General features: G+C 41.8%; 1 protein-coding gene across 7 annotated transcripts in view; it reads right to left on the minus strand.

Annotated features, from left to right (window-relative positions):
* The window catches only part of TMEM121 (transmembrane protein 121), a 1,343,088-nt gene that overhangs the window by 389,411 nt on the left and 933,120 nt on the right, over nucleotides 1–20,557 (minus strand). For all 7 annotated transcript variants that reach the window (XM_069637384.1, XM_069637379.1, XM_069637381.1 and 4 more), the window contains one exon: nucleotides 10,201–10,270. The gene's annotated coding sequence lies outside the window, so the exon portion shown is untranslated. The remainder of the gene's footprint in view (nucleotides 1–10,200; nucleotides 10,271–20,557) is intronic.

Here is a 20,557-nt window from a genome sequence, read left to right on the forward strand (position 1 = left end):
ATGGGAGGCCACTTAACTATCTCCACAGGAATTAGTGCAAGAATAACTAAACACATCCCTTAGAATCTGTACAGACCGTCCTGGTCCCAAGTCAACGGGGAAGTTTGGATTCCAACGAAGGCCAGCCAATCACGGGGAGAGGAGGCAGGAAGTTGGTGGAAGGAGGAAACGGGAGGGGTCTGGGAGGAAATCAGGTGCGGGGAGCAGCTCGTGAGAAGGAAAGGGAAGAGGGGGAAAAAGAAAACGAGAATGCGGGGTACAGGGGCCTTTACCTACCTCGATAAGGACAGAGCAGCAGGACCCGCTTTCACCGGCCTGCTGCAGCTGTAAAGACAGTCCTGCTCCTGAGCCAACAGGGTAGTTTGGCTCCCAAAGAAGGCCAGCCAATCACGATGAGGACAGGCGGGAAGAGGGCGGAATAGGGCAGTAGAGGATTCTGGGAAGAAATCAGGTACGGGGAGCGGGGCAGATGAAGGAAAGGGAAAAGCAGGAAAAAGAAATGGAAAATCTTCAAACAGCAATACAGATGGGAGAGAGTGATCATCTTCCTCCTCTGAAAGGTTTTCAGTGACTGTTCTAGAACTCCAGAAGAAAGACTCTTATATAAACAGGCAAATCTGTCTGCCCAAACTTGATTACCTGAATCTTAAAAAAGTCTGTGAAGTTTGGAGGATCCTGAACACAATGAACATTTGGGTGATTTGGGTTTCAGGCGAACTCATGCACCCAGGCTTGGTTCTGAGCATCTTCAAGCATCTCTGTGAAGTAAATGTAGTCATATTTTTCAGAGACGTTCTTGTAAAAGAAATGCAGTTTCTACTGGCCCTTTCTACTGGTAAAATCGAACTTGTATTGATGCTAATGGAGTCAATCGGGATTATTAGACATTTACTGGCCAACAGGATAATTCAGCAGGTCACACAAGGCAAAAGAGATTAATAGAGCAATTACTGAAGGACCTGGTGGGCAAGCAGTGTATTACTTTTTCAATACCAGATTGTTCCTCTTAAAATGGAATCTGTTGAGTAATGAAAGATAGTGCTCACTCCATGGCTGATTTGAGCAATTTCAGTTTCCCAGGACAGGTCTGCTACCATATTGGTATGTTCATTGGTACCACCATTATAACGTCTGGACTTGTTATGGCCTTCCAAAATATAAGGTACTCATTCATAGTTGAGAAAAATAAAGATGACTGGTGTACGTTCCTTGGCCTGTCAGTACTTTCTATGTGAAATGATAAGAAGCGTTTGGTAGAGATTGAGCCGAATTCTTCCATGAAATAACCGTGCATGCAACATAATTGCCATAGGTAACTCTTGCACCCCCTTTTTGTTCTACTCACTAACAGTTTGTGTTAGTTCTACTGATAGCAAAGCCTCTGAGCACAGAGGCCAGCTAGCTTAGATCACCAGTATTTCACATATCACAGAAGTAGAGTAAATCCCCAAAGTAGGTGTCCTAGGCAGTTTTATGAGGCTCCATCAGATTCTGTTTTTGTTTGATTTACCCCGAATTTCTAATTTTGACTAATTTCCTCACCAACCGTCCATGGCTTCTCGATTACCCTACTTTTTACTCCTCAACCCAACACCCATGTACAATTGGGGCAGTTCTGCCGAAATACCCTATTTCGAGAAGTATTTTCTTCTTTAACTTTCTCAAGCTTGGCTCTTGTTAGGAATTGTATTTCAATCCATATAGGGCAGTCCCTTCATAGGCAGCTGAGAACATGTGGTGGGCGTATGTGACTACTGCTGAAGTATTAAGTTCAAGTCTATACATGTCTTGCTTTGTCACCAGAAGATCTCAGTTCTTTTCCATCTCACCTGGTTGACCAAAACCATGTGCTTATTTCAATTGCAATACATCTCACTGTGCCGCAGTTATGTCCTCTGCTAAAATTGACAATTTAGAAGCACCCTAAATAGTATGCAGAAATATGTTGAATCATGCCCAATAAGTCTCTTGCTCGCTCAACCATGAACTATAGACTTCCTCTCAGTTCTACCAGGCTGCAGACTACCACACTGGAAAATAATGGAGCATTGATGGTGGTTGTAATGGCTCTCCATCACACATTCGTCCACCACTGCTCCCTTAAACTGCTGCGTATTGATTCATCAGGGGTTTCTATGGGTATTTTGGGAAGGCAAGGTTAAAAGTCTACTTGGGAGTAAGGTACTCTAAATTTAATATGCTATATCAAAATCATCCGAATAATTAGAGATTTCAGTTGTAAAGGAGTTGTGGTATTGCCGGTTTTTATGTTTTCTTCTGAACCCTTGTGCTGTTGCTCTGTGATGAGAAGTGGGAGGCTGTGCTGAAATTAAGGTTGGAAAGGAGGCATCCATACAGTATTTAGGGGATGACAACTATCTGGAATTAAATTGTTAACACACTGACCATATAAAAAAGATGCTTTGTTTCTTTCCGCAGGAACTACTGAGATAGGTGGCAGCCTTTCAAAGCTGAGGGGACTAATGCTATTTTCAAAAGTCCATTAGTATCTGGCGAGGAACAATCAGATTGTTGCAAAAGATCTGATTGGCTCTCGCCAGGTCATTACCTGGCTGGGAAACACCCACCTCGGAGCACTGAGTCCCACAGAGTTCTTTTCCTTTCGACCCTGACAGCCATGGAACGGGAGAAAGGACTATGTGTAGTCCTTTCTCGCGTTCCTCATTGGCGATTTTGTTTGTTAACATTTGTTCCTATTTTTTAAAAGGCCGCCATTGAAAGGGAGAAAGCACTATGTGTAGTCCCTTTGTGGCGAAGGCTGGCGACGTTTTTATTTTCTCAAGTTGAGAAACGGTTTCAACGTTGTTTCTCAGCTCGAGAAGAAAATACTATTAGTACCCTGTTATGACGTGCTGGTGCTCTAATAGCAATAGAGGGGGAATTACCGACCTGGTAATGCCACTGGGGCTACGTTAAATCCCTTGCTTTCCTCAGGCTTGTAACTATTGCCCCAAGGGCATTACCAGACCGTTATTGACCCCCCCCACCCCCTTTGGTTCTATTACTTCAATAATAAGCACAATGGCCATATCCTTCAGTGGCTAAGAACGGTTGACAAAGTGTCTTGTGCAGCCCTAGAGAATTATGTTTGTTTTGTACCATTGCAAAGAGCATTCCTTAATCAGTAACGCCTAGTGTGGGGGTGGGGGGAATTGCTTCCTACCAATGGCCAGGATCCACGTTATAGGCCTAAATGAAGTAAGGACGTCATCACCTGCTCTGGCACCATTATCAGGTGTTAATGCCAGCCAATGAGGAGGTTATAGCCAAATCGGTCCTGGGACTAGATTGGAGGACAGGTTTTATCCCAGCCTGGGGTGATGCAGTTGAGGGTGTGGATGCATGTAAGCTAGCCAGTGAGTGAGTAGAATGACAAGAAAGGATGCTATGCCAGAATGAAACTGATGTAAAGAGGAAAATGTGGACAAAGAATTAAAGATGAGAAGGTGCAATGAGAAAGCTTTGAGGAGGAATGGAACTGAAAATGTGAGGACGGGTAAACTGGAGACATACAAAGGGGAAGAGTGGTGGAGGGATATGGTTGCAGCTAGCTTGGACCAGCAGTTGATGTCTGAAATGGATCAGTCATCCTTATCATGAGAGAAGGCCCACGTCTTGTTCAATCGGAGGCCACTTAACTCTCTCAACATGAATTAGTTCAAGAATAACACATCCCTTAGAATCTGTGCTGTAAAGACATACTAGACTGATAGTTTTATGTGTACTCATTATTTTTCACAGTAGAGAAAACTGTTAACAGAGTTGCTATTGTGCTTTTTCAATGGAAACCAATGTTTTTTTTAAGGATGTATGCTTCTTTCACATGTTATGTTATGGATACCAACGATGCGGATAGTTAGACAGAATCTTTCCTGTGCTTTTGTTTTCTAGATGATTGTGGACACCTGCAGCCCAATTTGTGTTCATCTGATGACTGGTGAAGGAGGTATGACGGGGTCAGCGTCATGACCCTGTCAGGAGTAATGTGGGGCGCTCACAGAGGTGGGGTGAGTGAGTATGGGGGGCCCAAACTCTACTCACCTTGATTGTGCATTGTATATGACTACTGGTATCACCGTTCCATGTCAAACTCTCTTCTGGTCAGATTTCTATTTTGGTCTTTTTAGAACCACAACACCCAAAATGCAATGTAAATGTGTTTGTGAGTTTTGAGCAGCATGCAGGTAGAGCTTGAACTCTGTCTGGTAATACGAAGGTGCCGTTTTGCAGTTTTCTGGCCATTGTTTCTGTGTGCTGGTGTGTGGACAGATCACGCACTCCGTATCTGTTAGTGCTACGAGCGGTGCACGCTCACAAACAACGTGGAGGCAAAGGAGGTGGAAATCAGATTTTTCCTGCAGCTTTTGGTATAAGCTGAAATCTCCCATAACTCTGGTCGAGGCCACACAAGACTCTTCTGAGAATACCAATCAGGAAGTAATCACCTCATCCCAGCAGCACCAGGGACAAAATCAGAGAGACCAACCACTGATGGACTAGGGGATCAGGTGAGGAGAGCGTGTGATGTCAGTGATGTCATCAATGACAGTTGTGATGTCATTGTTCATGTACTGGGTGTTTGTCTTAGCAGTGTACGGTGGTGGCGCAAGTTATGATTGCTTAGCTTACCATAAATTGTCTGGTGTTTTTTAGTTTTACTTGTAACCATAGTGTTATTTTAACAATGTTTATTCATTGAATTTCATGTGTTTTTATTAGTGCAACTTAAACATAACCTTCCTTTAACAAAATGTTTCATTCAATTTCATGGGTTTTTACCAGTGCACCCTAATTTGCTATAACTCAGATTTACCCCAATATAGCAACATTTATCTCCAATTTAGAAAGTCTCACCTTAAAACTCTGCCATTACCCACCTTTTAGCATAATTTTTAACACTTATATATACTTTTCTGCATTTTTTGGGAACTTTTTATCTTACAAATGGTATCGGCTATTGCCATCCCTCCTCCCCAAGAGCCAACACCATCACCAACTGGCGGACCTACACATCGAAAGAAGTGCAATACTTCAAAAGACCACCAAGAAGACGAGGAAGACGAGGAAGAAGAAGTACCGACTTCCAGCACCTAAAGAGAATCATGGATGTGGCAGTCCTTTACCACTGTTGGAAATGTACCAAAGGCTAAAGCTACCAAAGTGAAATGAACTGAGTGCAATAGTGTACTCAGTCTTGGAAAACCAGTGCAATACTCTATTGGATCACATCCATGCAACGCCACACCAAATCCAACCACTGCAATGCTCTCCGAAAGGCTGTTCCATTCTTAGGAAGTAGAAGGCTGACTTCCTCTTCCTCACCTTCCTCAACCAATGCTGTAACCACACAGCCTGCCCCTTGCAAGTAATAAAAGAGGATATTAATCCATACCTTTTGAAAACAACAGTACTCTGTATATACTGCAAAACACCACTCTGCCGGGGGCAGCAATTTCAAAGTGCTTTCAAAGCTGTAATCAATGAGCATGAGAAACGCTGCCATCTATCTTAGATTTAACACATGCACAACATCTTCCCCTGTCCACCTTCCCCTCATTATGTGTGGTTGGTGCGTCTTCCCTCATTTACCTCTCAACCTTACTTTCTAGCTTCTCCTGCAAACAAAAGAAATAATAAAATAAAACAACATTTAAAAAAGGTTCCTTTAGGAACCACCTTATCACAGTTAAAAAATAGACCTAAAAAAATAAGCTTTTAGATGCCATCTACTTTACATTTTTCAGTAAAGTAATTAGTTTCAATAAGATTCTCCAACATTCCCATTAGCATTTTCTACTATGCTAATGGAAACAATGGACAATTGTATACTAGAGAAAAAGGAAAAAGCACAGCAACACATTTCTCTAAGAAATTCTTCACTCTGGTATACAATTAACACAATAATCCATTGCCATTTATAACTATCCACAGTCTATGCATTTCCCTGTCTAGTACATGCCTTATTCGAAAACCCAGATTGCCCATGCACACCATCACACAAAACAGCCCTTCTACTCGTTTTACTGTTATGGTTGTAACACTCCCTCATTGCTTGCTTTAAACAATTCACACATATAATTACCAATCACTTAAAAAAACTCTACATATACCCTATCAATATATTAAACTTCCACCCACCAACTGCCACTTAACAGTGTTCTACAGATCTTTTAAATTGACATTTCCGACGTATACCAGGAAATTGTACCTAGTGCTCCTATAAATGCACATATGCATTGTTCAGTGACATATGTGCATAAATAAAGGGGCAGTATGGATGGACAAGTGCTCATGTGAGCCCAGGATGGAAGTGCCAAAGGATCTCAAGTTGGGAGGCCACTAGCTAACTCCTGGGGCAGATGAGTCCCAAGGGTGGGGTACATCCTAACCATAACGTCGGTTTAACAAGGTTTTTTCTGTCACTTGAATACATTTTCATAAGTGAAAATGTGTTTCATAACGTTACATCACTGTATATAAATTATTCATAATTCCTCTTTTAACATATATGAAACAACTATAAACCTCCTTTAACAAACACATGTTTTGCAACACATACTTATGTGAGTCGTTATCAGCAGCACATACCCCAATAGACAAATCAGAGTAGACATTTGTCCTTGCCGAAGGCCAGGCACTCTGCCCACAGCAGAAAAGTTATATCACTATTTTTTGTACTTACGTTTCCTCAATTTCAAAAAAGAAAAACACAGGACAGATTTCCAAAAGCATCTTTTCAGGTCCTTGCTGATGCTCCTCACACAACTTTGCTGAAATCCCATCCAGCACTCTGGGCTGCAGCCGCAAGCAGATTATTTTTTCCCATTTAACCCTTCTGCTTTGGCCATGCCGCTTGCCTGCAACTTTGCTGCAATCCCGTCAAGCACTCAGGTTTGCAGCCGCAAGCCAATTTTCTTGCTCCCATTTAAAGCTACAGCTTCAGCCATGCTGCATGCCGCAAAAAGTAAATCAGAGTAGGCATTTGTCCTTGCCAAGGGCCAGACCTATTGTCCATGCACCAAACCTATATCACTATTTTCCGTGCCACTGCCCATGGCAGAAAAGTTATAACACTATTTTCTGTAAAAAAAAAACACCGGACAGATTTGCAAATGCATTGTTTCTGGTCCTTGCTGATTCTCCTCACGTATGTTTTCTACAATCATGTCTAGAACTCCGGACTGCAACCGCAAGCAGAATTTTATTTCCCATTTCCACCTAGAGCTTCCGCCATGCCACATGCCCCAATAAGTAACTCAGAATAGGCATTTGTCTTGCCGAGGGCCAGGCCCATTGTCCATGCACCAAACTTATATCATTATTTGTTGTGCTTACATTTAGACGCTTTGGAAAAATAAAACACAAAACAGATTTGCAAAACCATGCTTTCAGGTCCTTGCTGACGCTCCTCGCACAGATTTGTTGTCATTCAGTACAGCATTTCAGGCTGTAGCTGCAAGCAAAATATTTTTTCCCATTCAAACCTAGGGTTTGTCCATGCTGCACGCTCCAATAATCAAATTAGAGTATACGATTATCAAGTAATTGCAGGGCGGTAGAATGGGTCACTGCGCTTCATCTAGTACTTTAAACAGATTAACCTGCTGCTGGTGATGGGGTTCTTTTGTGAATGTTCCATTCCTTCTTCAAGTGTTTGGTTTTGAATAGGCGAGTGAGCCCTGTTCACATCAGCACTGAGTTATTCAATAAGTAACTGTTGTCGTAATGAAGCAGTCTTCAAAAACATTCTTGATGCTATATTTACTGTTAGAAGTCAGCCGACATGTAATTCGACTCTCTAGAGTCTTTCTCAAGGCATGTGGATTCTGGGCCAGTCATTGCTGCAAGGTTGTGGAAATTAGTCCAGCCCCCAATCCCAACATCTTGTCCCACTATGGTCGCAAATAAGGGTGGGTAATGATTTCAAGGTGTGGCCTGGTGACCACGTGGGTACCTGGTTCAGCATGCTTGGCAATTATCTGCTGATAAGCATTGTCTCCGAGGGTATGCAGCGATAGTCACGCTGATGTGTTGATACAATCGTGTGCAGACATTTTAGCCATTGGCAGAATTTATGTTCCCATTCAAACCTACCCCAATTTTGAAAAACTTCACCACATAGTCAGTCCCTGGTGGCCATGGCCACTTTAACCCCATTGCCAGTCCTTCGTGATCATGGCCAGTAGCCAGTTTGGCCATGACTCAGGCAATCTTGCCACTGCCCATGGCCAACGGCTATACCTCAGTCACCAAAAGGTATATCACTATTTTGTGTATCTACATTATGACACTTTTCAAAAAATAAAGCACAGACACGTTTGCAGAACCAGGCTTTCAGGTACTTGCCAATGCTCCTTACACAACTTTCCTGCAAATCCATGCATGCTTTATTTTTTAAAAGTGTCGAAATATACGTATATAAAATATTCATATAACCTAGCTCCCCATTGACAAAATCCATTGCAGAAATATTCGAGCCAACCCCAAATGTATTTGGAACATGAGGTTCCCCCTGTGAGGTGTAAGCGTCAGGAGATTATCAACCACACTCAGGAGTGAAGAACAGGGATGGCATCAAACCACTTCAAAGAACATATCCTGGTGATGGGCAGTGCCAGTGTACTCTGGAGTTGAGGGATTGCCCCACCCTCTTCAGTATGAGTGCTAGTGGACTATTAACAGAGACATTGCCTTTACAAGGGGCAGCTTATATAAAACCAAATCTGTTAACAAAGCTGTTAGGACAATCTAAAAGTTACTGTGCACCATATATGCATCCAAATGCTGACGCACAATGCCAATGAAACTACTGCTGTCGTTTTCTCCACACGGCAGGCTGTCACACATCGATTGATGTACATTTGCATCATGTGACCCTTCACATTATGGAGGGCATTTATGGTTTACGTACATTTGCATCATGTGACCCTTCACATTATGGAGGGCCATTATGGTTTACTGCCAGACCAATCTCCCAGAGGTAAGGAGTCAAAGAAGCAAATTGGCGGGGGTCCCCCTCCTAATCATTACTGCTTCTTCAAGTGTACAGCACCTCATGGCACCCAGCACAGCAGATGTGTTTGCACAGTCTAGCAGCAGCATATGCCAAGGAACAGTTCTTCATAACAACCACCAAAAGTGCATGGGCCACGTCGCCTACTGTGGTGTCAGGTGACTGTCTCCCTCCAGTCTATTCAATGTGTGGAATTGGACAGTGAAAACTGTGGTTCAATTGTCCTGAGTTGTGTCTCAATTGGAAGTGCTTTTGCTCTCCATGTTTCTCGAAACCAAATGTATTTCTACAAACTGAGTTTATTCCACCTACCGCAGGCGTCTGCAGTGGATGAGAATGTATTTCGGCATATTTTATTTGTAGTGTTCACAGGTCCACCCCATTAACATCAGTCAGACATGAAAGTACTTTCCATATGTTATTGATAATTATTTATTTTAAACATTTCAAGATTATTCAGGTCTTATATGGTGTCCTTGTGTGACCTGTTGTCGATTGCCATTGCATGTTTTCATTCCTCCTTTTTATAACCCTATTTGAAGTGATGTACAAGAACAAATGCCATTGTTCCCGTGTGGTCCCCTGCGAGTCTGGGTGTGGCGAGTCTGCCCTGGGTCTGTGTCTAGGTATGCAGTGTGAAGGCAGTAGTTCTTGCATCCTGACCTCTCTGTGTATAAGTGGAATGCAAGGAAGTATTGCAGCCTGCATAAAGCCGATTGGAACATTGGGCGTTTGTCTAGATGAATGCCTGAATGAATGTTCCACTAGAGACAGAATGTGCTTAGGAGCTGAATGAGATGGTGTGTGGCGTGTCCTGAACCTACAACCTGTGACATGACCCGAAAAAAGCAACCTGCAAGAAGAACCAGAGGCTCCTGTGTAGTTTGTCCTTGACCAGCCCTCCACAATGAGTTGGCAAAGTTAATGCAGGGAGTTGTCATTCTTAAACAACAGGCAACCAGCAGGCAATCCATCACTGCAGAATAACAAGCACACTCGGGTTGAAACAACACACCAGAGCAACTGAAGCATGCCATGACCCACAACCAGAAGGTGTGTTACAGTCACTGCCTGCACCACATCCAAGGACTGTGCATATTCTGACCTCTCTGTAGCCCTGCCAACTTCTGTGATATCATAAAAGGAACATTAAAGAGATTACTCACACAGGGCGAGAAACATCAGTTGCTTGGCCGCTCTGCAAATGGATCCTGGTGCTCACAGGAACATGAAAGCCTGCAAAGGGAAAGGATGGACAACTTAATACACCAGTAAAAAAAAAACAAGGTATAACATATCTAAGATAGGAACAGTACTTCTGGTGAAAGAATAGAAATGCAGGCAAGCAAATGAAAAAACACTGAATAAGCAGCATAGAAACGGGGAATATAGGCAAGGGGACCTCTAAAAGCATCACCAGTACCTTGAGATACCGAAAGTCATTCACCCAGAGCAGGAATATAATGACAGGTCTGTAACCTTTGGTACTGCAGATGTTTTGGACTACAACTCCCATCAGCCCTAAAAAGCATTGTTAATGGCAAGGGACCAATGGAGTCTTAGTGCAATTTTGTCATGCAATAAAGTGGCTGAATTTCCTCTATAGGCTGCTAGAGTACATCAAAAGAGACACAGTTCTATGTCAGGATTCAAGGGACCATGGCCCGAATGGCAAGTCCTTGAAAAAGGAACTAACTGTATGCAGTCAGAGATAAACTCAAGAAGCACAGATTTATCTGAATATTAGCACAAAAAGGAATCTTGCAATAAGAGCAACAATGGACTGAAGCAAATGTAGGCTGTTTAAGAGTTCACTAATGATCAGCCACATCAATAACCAATCAAATCTAGCACCAGCCAACCAAAGATGAACAACTTCCTTTGTCTCCTGGTGGAAGTTGAATGTATTAAAAGAAATAGGATAACCTCAACTCTGTGCAACAAACATACACAAGTGATGTCTGATAATTGTGACATCATCAAAGGTATCATCAGCATCTTCTTGCCTATACTTAGTCACAGGACTCATCTTATAACAGACCAATGGGGATATTTAGTATTGACGATGCCAACAGTAGGGACATGAATAGGTATGGTTATTTGAAATGGGGACACCTAGGGATGTCAGTGCATGTTCGCATATCCATCCTCTGAGCATTCGTCTGCTGATGCAATAGGACTGGTGCTTTATATACTGCTGTCAGGTAACTTAGGAAAGAAGACCAGAAGCTTTCCATCCTATTATGTGAGAGGATTTGCCCCTGACAACATTATGTAAAATTAAATTTGGGAATTTCAGTTTGAATGCTAGAGAGCGAGTAGAAACGTAGAATTAGAGGGTGATCCATAATGGGATAATAGGCTTTCAATGCACATCTCCACTTCAAAGACAGATGACAAGCAGGTGTTACATTCCACTGTAGATGAAAGTGCCAGCATAGGATAAGAATACAGAGATTAACTTTCAGAGAAGGAAATTACTCTGGGAAGAGATCTAGGGGTAGGTGTTAGCAGGAGTGGGAGTAAGTGGTTGATAATTATGTGAACAATCTTATATTTACTCAGTTGAGAAATACATACCATTTCACAATATAAATGGCTCACAGGGCTCGTTCAGCCAGATGTCACGCCACAAAATCTATGATTTAGTCTCAATTTTCACCCTGCCTTTCTGCCCACTCTATGTCCCTTTTTGTCCATGGAAGGCTTCTATAGATATGTTTCTGTTGCCTGTCTCACTTTACAAACATGGCATGTGCATTCCCATGAATTGCAAGCCATCACCACCCTTTGTCTGTAATCTGCAATTCAGGAAAAACTCGTTTATGATTTCAACAAATATTGAGATTCATCAATAGGTCATCAATGAGGGATCGATTTTTCAAGTACGTTTGAGAGTTTTGTTGCTTTTATTTTTGCGACAACCATCAATTTATACATGGGTGGGATTTTAGAGATTTTAGAGACAATAGACTTGGTAATATCACTCAAAGCAAATGGTTTTGTCCATTACAAGTAAACTTGTTTATCATCTAAGTACCATGCACTCTTCCCAATCTTGATCAAATATTGTTTTATTCTAGACTCATCAACGATTTGGTATATTCAGTAAAGATTTGTTCTTCACAATCTCTGTTATTCAGTGAAAGATACTAAAACAGGTTTTACAGTAGATCATTCCACAATAGTTGCCCAAAACATGTGTCCATTGATTGTGTGCAGAGATCACAATGTGCCTGTTGCCCTTTACACCATTCGTAATTTTGAATCCAGTAAATTAGTAAGAAATATGAGCTAACAGGTGTTTCACCTTGTCTGGGCTGAAAGTTCTCTATTTTTGTCTGTATCTGTTAACCTTCTCTGGGCTTATTTAAGCTGAATGAAAGTTCTCTATTTTATTCAGTGTCTGTTAGTCTTCTCTGTGCTTGCTTCAGGCTGAATATTCTGACATGTTCTAAGTGGTTTATAGCCAATTAATATAGTTCTGTCCTACTCAAACCCCGAATTTCTATATCCTACAAGTGAATTATGAAAGTATGAATGAGTATCAATTATCTCCATTATTTGGTTGATGTATATTCTATGCAGTCCATGTTAAGTTCGTAGAAGCAAATTCATTCAGTCTTAGATTATTCAATGGGCCCTAAGGGATGCATGCATGCATCTATCTCTCTCTCTCTCTCTCTCTCTCTCTCTCTCTCTCTCTCTCTCTCTCTCTCTCTCTCTCTCTCGCTCTCTCTCTCTCTCTCTCTCTCGTGATTGTTTCACCTTCAAGATGAGCTGTGCTAACAACATATAGGCACTTGACCATATATATATTAAATCTCCCTCAGAGACTGCCTACATTTCCCTACTCTAGCTTGTTGTTACTTTTCTAAATGGATTTGGGAAATTGTGCCTTTCAGACCCACTGTAAGATTCGATGATTCCTTTGATGCTCACTCTATCCTTTCCCTTGTTCTTTCCTTTCTCTACTCTCCTTTGCCACTTCTCCCACATGTACCCTCTACCTCTTCTGTCCCTGAAATATATTTCCCACTTTTTAGATCTCGCTGTTACCCTTCAATTTTACTCCTCCCTCCTACATATTGTCACTCCCTCCTCAACACTCCACTCCATCATTCATACTCCACTACTCAATCCTCCACTACTCCCTCCTCCACTCAACTACTCCCTCCTCCACTCTACTACTCACCCTCCACACCACTTCTCCCTCTTTCACCCAACTACCCATACCTCTACCCCACTACTCCCTCCTCCACTTCACTCCTTCCTCCTCCACACTCCTACTATCTCTCCCTGCTCCAACTACTCAAACACCCTCCCTACACTCAGAACCACCCCCTCCACCAACCTCTAATCTCCATATTCAGTATACACCTGAACCTCTTCACAGCTTTTTGGGTGGGAGATGAGATGACATACAGTACTATTTATGTGAGGGTGAGCATCTTGTGGGTATCAATTGGTTTAGGAGTGACATTAACCATGCTTTCATTGCTCTTGAGTTAGTGTGTTAATAGCACAGCGATAGCAGCCAAGTAGGAACATACTAATAATCCATATCTTTATTTGATCATAATGTGTCTGATAGCTACGGACTCTTTCAAGTAGGATCTATTTGAGTGCTTCACCAAACTAACTTTGGCATCTCCTGTTCTCTCTAAGGGCGTAAAGTCCATATTCAACCCCTTTCTTTTCTTCCACCTTTGACATAATCATACTACCTTTCCAAAGTGACATGGCCTGTTTCAAAAGTAATTAGCAAGGGGCGAACCTGCAGAGCCGTCAAAGTATGACCATGGTTCTGTGGGGTACATTTACCAGCCCAACTGAAATCCCTGCATCACAAATGTGCATGCTAGCAGTTACCAAAATAATGGCTGTGCTGTGTCTGCTGAGCATATATTCCCTTGCAACACAAAAACTGTTTTTGGCAGTTACAAAAATAATGGCTGTGCTGTCTCTGCTGAGCACATATGGGGCTAGATGGTGCATAGACATCTCGAGAATGGCTGCATTTTCTTTTCTCATGTGATCTCAAAGAGAAGGATTCCAAGGCAGAATAGCTCAGCGCTGTTATGCTGCCAGCTCAAAACTTCAAACTGAAAAAGAAGATGTTCTGTGTTTAAAATGACCTTGCACTGGTGCTATATCCATCTTTCAACATTAAACAGTTTGGTTGCAGTAAAACACAGACATGCCAATCTATATTCAGTATGAACACCATAAAATGAGGGCCATTCCTCCCTAAAAAGCATTGTTGTGTCAAGGAAAATCTGTGAAGAACAGAGAAAGTAATTTCAGGCCGTAAGGCAAGCGTCTACTCTTGCAACAAATGAACACAGGCAAAGCGCTTCAAAAGAAGCTCTCTCTCTCCCTTTGCTTGGTGTCAGTTTCAAAGAACCCATTTTTTGAACATATCCCTGGGTACAGAAATTGACCTGAAAGCTTTCAGACAGCAAATGGGAGGAAAACCACATTTTGTGAAATGGATATAAAAATAAAATGAACCCGTATTACTTTGCCTTGCAGGGAAATGAAATGACACGATGGAAGTAAATGGGAAAGAATACTGTAAAATGACCAGACACACAACTGTACATTTGGGGAAGGAAAGCTGCCAAAATATAGGTATATTTAACTCTGTGTATTTCATTTTTTTCATAAAAAGAACTTCAACAGCCTAGCTGAGGCAGGCATTCCTGTTAGACCAGTTTGGCTTAAAGACCACATTTCACACCTCCACGTTATTTTGATGCTGCCAGGGCAGTGGCCCTGTCTATGGACTGTTAGGTGTGATAATTAAATTACAGAGTGTCTCAGACTGCATGGTAGAGATGCTCCTAAGAACAAAGTAGGAAGCCAACCCATGTGCCTCAGAATTGTGAAATCTCCTGCATTCAAACTGAAAGACTTCAAAGGAGAATTTATGGCAACCTCTGTGCAAGGTTGACTAGTGAAAGACATTTGGTTGGGGGGTTGGAAAGACTGCCCACTTTTGGGAACAAAGCCAACCCATTTTATTTAAGAGACCTTTTATATTAAGACATTCCTTTCCGCAATCTGAAAACACAGTAATGTGAAATTATGATGGTTTTTAATGTCATTTTTTGCACAACTAAAAGGTGACTATGTGAGTGATCCTAGCATGTGAAGGCATGAATGGCATTAATGCAGCATTTCTGAAGAAAGCGTACATGGCACAGTTATGAAACTTGATGCAAATATGTCCAACATTGATAGGCTTCTGTCTATCCATGTTTAGAAATTTAGGGGAAATATTTTCCATAGAAATTGCAAGACAGAAGGACAAAACAGCATTGTAAAAACTTGAGGTTTGGAATTACATATTCCTTGTAAAATATGGGACCTGCCTATCTAATTTTCAGGAGGATAACAATTGTAAATATAAGGGTTTTGTGTCATAACTGATTTTGGCAAAAGTAAATGTGGTATAACAAAGCACATCATAAAACACACACCCTAAAACTGATGTCACTTCCCTAGGTCCAATCTGCTTACAGGGACGCGGCGACATGCACAGCCTGACCTATCCCATCTTAGAGGTATGTCCCGGTTTTGTCCTCCCACATAGTACAAATCCTCTGATGTAATCCGGCCTATATAAGGAGGAGGCATGGGGAGATGCAGGACATTCAAAAATTCGACATTCAAAAATCTGACATTCAAAAATCCAACCTTCATCATCCAGTGATCCAGACATTCCACATTCACCCTGCAAGATTTCAGACTCCAGAGCCAGGCCAGAGGTAGCTGATCTATATCTAGACAGTACCTCCTATCCATGCAGACCCTCATATCCAGGCAGAACCACTATCCAGAATTAAACCCTACAAAAACAAAAATCCCAATAATTCTGGGAGAAAGGAGGAAAAGCTGCAGACCCCTTTGGGAGAATCCAGTCAGCAGACCTGTCTTTGAACAGCTGATGCACCCCGCTGTCCACTGGGACCAGACCACTGTTGCCCCACTGTTCCCTAAAAGGAGAGCCTTACTGAAAACAAAACTGAGTTGCATGGGAAGTTCCCTTTTTAAAATATGATTTTCATTCCCTATAAAGAATCCCATACTGTAACCCATCCAGAGTCACCCTTTCACTTTAGTATGTTAACTGTTATGTGCCTAGGTATCCTATCAGTAAAACCAATTTTCGATTCTGTCTGTTTAGCTCATTTTCTAAGCTGTTTTTCTGTTTTAAACCTGCAAAAACTAACCTATTTTGCCATGTGTGATTCTTGCTGCACTGTTTTTCCTTCCAAAAGCCGATTTTTCTAACCTGTATGCATGTTGTTTAGTGTTTTGCCTTAGTTTATTTTGCTTCTGTAGTACAGCCACACCAATTCTTGTCGTATTCATTCAACCGCATATGTAAAATAACTATTCAGTGAATTCCCAGTGCCATTGTGCTCATTTTCCAAGGGTACAATCCGATTTGGCCTCCCATTCAGGGTTGGTAGGTCGGATTTGCATTCTGATTTTTGCCTAGTATACCCAACTCCTTGCTACTCCTCTCCACCCACACAAAGCTTGGTTAACAGGGGTTTGAGGGTGTGTTGCAGGGGGAATGCATAACTGTGGTGCCATTTAAAAGTACTACCCAAAAAGTAATCTTGCTTTCATTCATTTTGCATTAATGCGTCTGATGTCAGACAGTTAAATTTAGTGTATCCTATCATTTTGCTGTTTAATTATCACCACCCTGGTGATTGTTGCCCTATATTAAATCTGTTAGATTTTCATTGGAATTTAAAAATAAATAAATAATTCATCATTACGCAACGGCCTGGTTCATGATCCATTGCAACATGGGGTGTATTTCAAGGTGGGTGTGAGATGGGTTTGCTGCCTTCTCAAAAATAGAATCTGAATATAATAAACTTAAACGCGTTTTTATTGTGCGCCTCATCCATGGCCAGTAGAAAGAGCCCTGGGCTGGAGTGTGCTGTATCTTTAAAACTGTAACAGTTTCCGCTCTCCAGTCAGTGGGTCACCCTGGGAAATGCCTACCATTGCATCGGTCAATCAAACATTCAATATTAAATTGTCACACACTGGAGACCACCATAGGCTCCCTTGGAAGGGTAGATTTGGGTTGAATTCTCACTTTCCTCCATTTTGTTTTGTATGATCCCACACCCCTGAACTCTGAATAGCCTCGTCCAACATTCATACAGGGCTTGAATTAGATGCATTGTCACTTGAACACAATGGCACAGGTAGCTGATTAAACATAATTATGAATCACTTGTAAAAAAAAAAGAAATAATGTTGGTCAATTGTGGTTTTGTTATGTGTATTGTGCTGACATTTCTATGATGTTCATGTATGCACGAGGTGTGCAACTGAGCAGACGCATGCTCTTTATTTATTTATTTATTTGCTGTTTTTTCATAGTGCCAACAGCGAGCACAATCGCTTTACAGCACTTCTAAGCAAAGGTAGAGGAGAGGTATAGGAAAAACGAACTCTACTTGAACGCACTAACCCCTCACTGATTTACACAGGTCTTGGGGACACCAAAGTCACAAGTGTCCTCATGCTGGATGTGCTAGAGCGGTATCGGATCTGCCTCCCATGGGTCTGATTAGATCCGTGGCAAGCAAAAAAACAGACCTCATGCCCTGGGTCTAAACAGCAATCAGCATCAGTAGTGTGCACACAGCTAAGAGCAACAGAACTCCTCTACAGAGGGGAAAGCCTTGTGACTGTGACTGTATCAGACTCCAATGCTTCTGCTCTGTGTGAGGCAGCACAGTGCCCAGCATCAGATGTGTCACACTGACAGATCAACTACTGAGTGTGGCCCTCCTGAGGAATCCTGGCCTGCCACTGTGACAGATATCTGCTTACCTCAAAATGGCATTAACTGAAACTAAAGGAAAGACAGGGAATGGGAATGCAGATGCTCAAGATATGCGCCCAGGGAGCCTGCACTATGTTATCTGAAAAGGCTATTACAAAGATACAGTGAGATAGACAAAGATCAAGAAAAGCAACAATGACACTATGATAGACATGTAAAGTAGGAGGCACGGTGATGGCTGTCGTGGAACCACAAAATGGAATTCCTATCAGAGAAGGATCCATGTAATAATGTCGCCAATTTCTGGCAGCTTTCTCCCGGCTACCGAAATTATTTCCCCAAATATTCTAAGAGGGGTATAATTATATATTATTACCTCCAGTCCTAGATTATTTGAGGAAAGTGCTTGATAGCATGGAGGGTGCATCATTCATACATTTGTTTTAAAAAGTCGCCATCCTGATGACTTTTTTCATGGCGACATTATTACCTGATACCTCAGAGAGTGAATGTGGCATAGAGTTAAACTGCAGATTTTGGACCACAGAGGCATTTGTTGTGATATTGACATTCTCGCTTGACAACATCGTGCGATCTTGGGCAAATACACTGTTATCCACAGGCTTTAATTACCGTATCTTCAAAAAATACTAGTAGCTGGAAATGGGGTAAATGACAATTAACCATCATTTAGATCACTGCCCAGATTATTAACCAATGAAAAATGCCCATCCCATTTGCAAGAGCTACAGCAAATGTGAAGTTGAAATCACAGAAATTCTACTAAGGCATGCACCATTACGCATCTTTAAGGTGGTGGCAGAGAGTTTAGAATAATGTTTCTGCTCCACCGGAAAATAAATACCTTTGCTCCATTCAACCTAATAATATTAATAACGACCTATAGAGGAAAGATAACAAGCACAATGTCTTTTGATGGTCCTAAAGTATGTGCTAGACTTACAATGCAATGGTTTACATTTTACAAATAGAAAATGTTGAGATGTTTTGGACTACAACACCCATCATCTTTTGCCAGCATAGTCAATGGTGAAGGATCATGGGAGTGGTGGTGCAACACATCTGGAGAGCCAAAGGTTGCAGAACTCTGCTGGGAGCAAAGCAGGTCATACAGAAAATTGGGTAGTAGCTGCCTAAGCTTTTGTGCTGTTTTGCCCAGAAGAGATTGGAATCCTGCATTACTCCAAGTATATATTTACAACACGATTGCTGATAGTTTAAGGGCAGCAGACCATGGAACAGAGGGTTGGCACTAGAATTGTCAAACATAATGTATAGGCATATAATATTTCACCATAAATATTGAATGTGTAGTAAATCAAACAAATTCTACATGATGCAAAATGCCAGGGGCCAGATTATCTATTGTTTGCATCAGTACTAAAGTGATCAAATAGTCCCTAAACACCCACACAGCAAAATGTAGCACTTAATACCTACATTCATCTAAATACATACATTGAGGGACCAGGAACTGAGTGTGCATGGGATATGAATCCTGCATATCCTACTATGCCCTTTTCCCCCACAACCCAGCAAGAATCCATGAAATTGTTCAGATATCCATCACCAATATCCTGTGTGATATGATTGGTGAACTCCCTGATTTATAATAATTTATAATTGGTTATTTGTAACACACTTAATACCCAGAGGTTTCTAAGCACAGACCCAGGGATCAAACCTGTGTTGCTCCGTGTGTCTTGCTTTTAATGCGAGCATGTTGCCCCTGAGCTATTCTCCCTATACAAGAGCACTAGAAGGTTAAAGGGTTCTGCACGCTGACCTAATTGGTAACAGGCTGTATACGCATCTGTAAAGCTGAAACAGAGGGGGACATCTTGGCATAGACCTCCTAGAGATAGACCTGCTCAATTTTCCCTAAGTACTTCTGAACCAATCACATCAACTATCTTGCATTGTCCACCTCTCAGTTAACTCGCCCACATCTCTTTCATATCCACCCGAGCGCCTTCAGATCATATCAAAGCCAGACATCTGCAGTAGAAATTCCAGCAACACAACAACACACATTTTCGGGATTCAGAACTACACGTTTCACAGTCATCTCAATTTCACACTTAAACTACATATGTGAATAGTGTTCATGGCCGATAAGAAGACAAAGGTGATAGGCAGATGAAGCAAGCTGCTCTTTTTAATTGACATTCTAGCCATTCCACTGCATCAGAATGAGTCTTGCCATCGATCTTGTTGGCACTTACAATGTCCATTCATCACATGCCAGGGTTAGAGCTACCCTCTGAAACTGGGAAAGATATTTTCTTCATTTGTTCATAATAAATAATTCATTGTAACAGCTTCCGTACAGGTGTCAATTCCAATGCGTGGGCTAGGTGCCTGTCTAATAAAGTACAACATTATAAAACAAGACTTAGGGCCTCAATATAAGTTTGGTGTTATCCTGCTTGTAAATACGGTGGGACACCACCAAACAATATTACCGTTACTGGCACTTGGTCTGCCGGAATTACCGCCAGGTTACCATTGCCGGTTAGGGTGGGTATTCCCCATTCCATGGTGTCCCATAGAACTCAATGTGGAGGATTCTGGTATTATCGGCACCAGTAATACTCAGAGCTCAGAGCTGCAAGTAAACCCGGACACCCCACCGCCAAACTTGTAGTTTGCCAGTCTGAAAAATGTTCTAGTAA

The sequence above is a fragment of the Ambystoma mexicanum genome, chromosome 14 (genome assembly GCF_040938575.1).
Source record: "Ambystoma mexicanum isolate Mex_15411 chromosome 14, UKY_AmexF1_1, whole genome shotgun sequence".
Lineage (NCBI taxonomy): Eukaryota > Metazoa > Chordata > Amphibia > Caudata > Ambystomatidae > Ambystoma > Ambystoma mexicanum.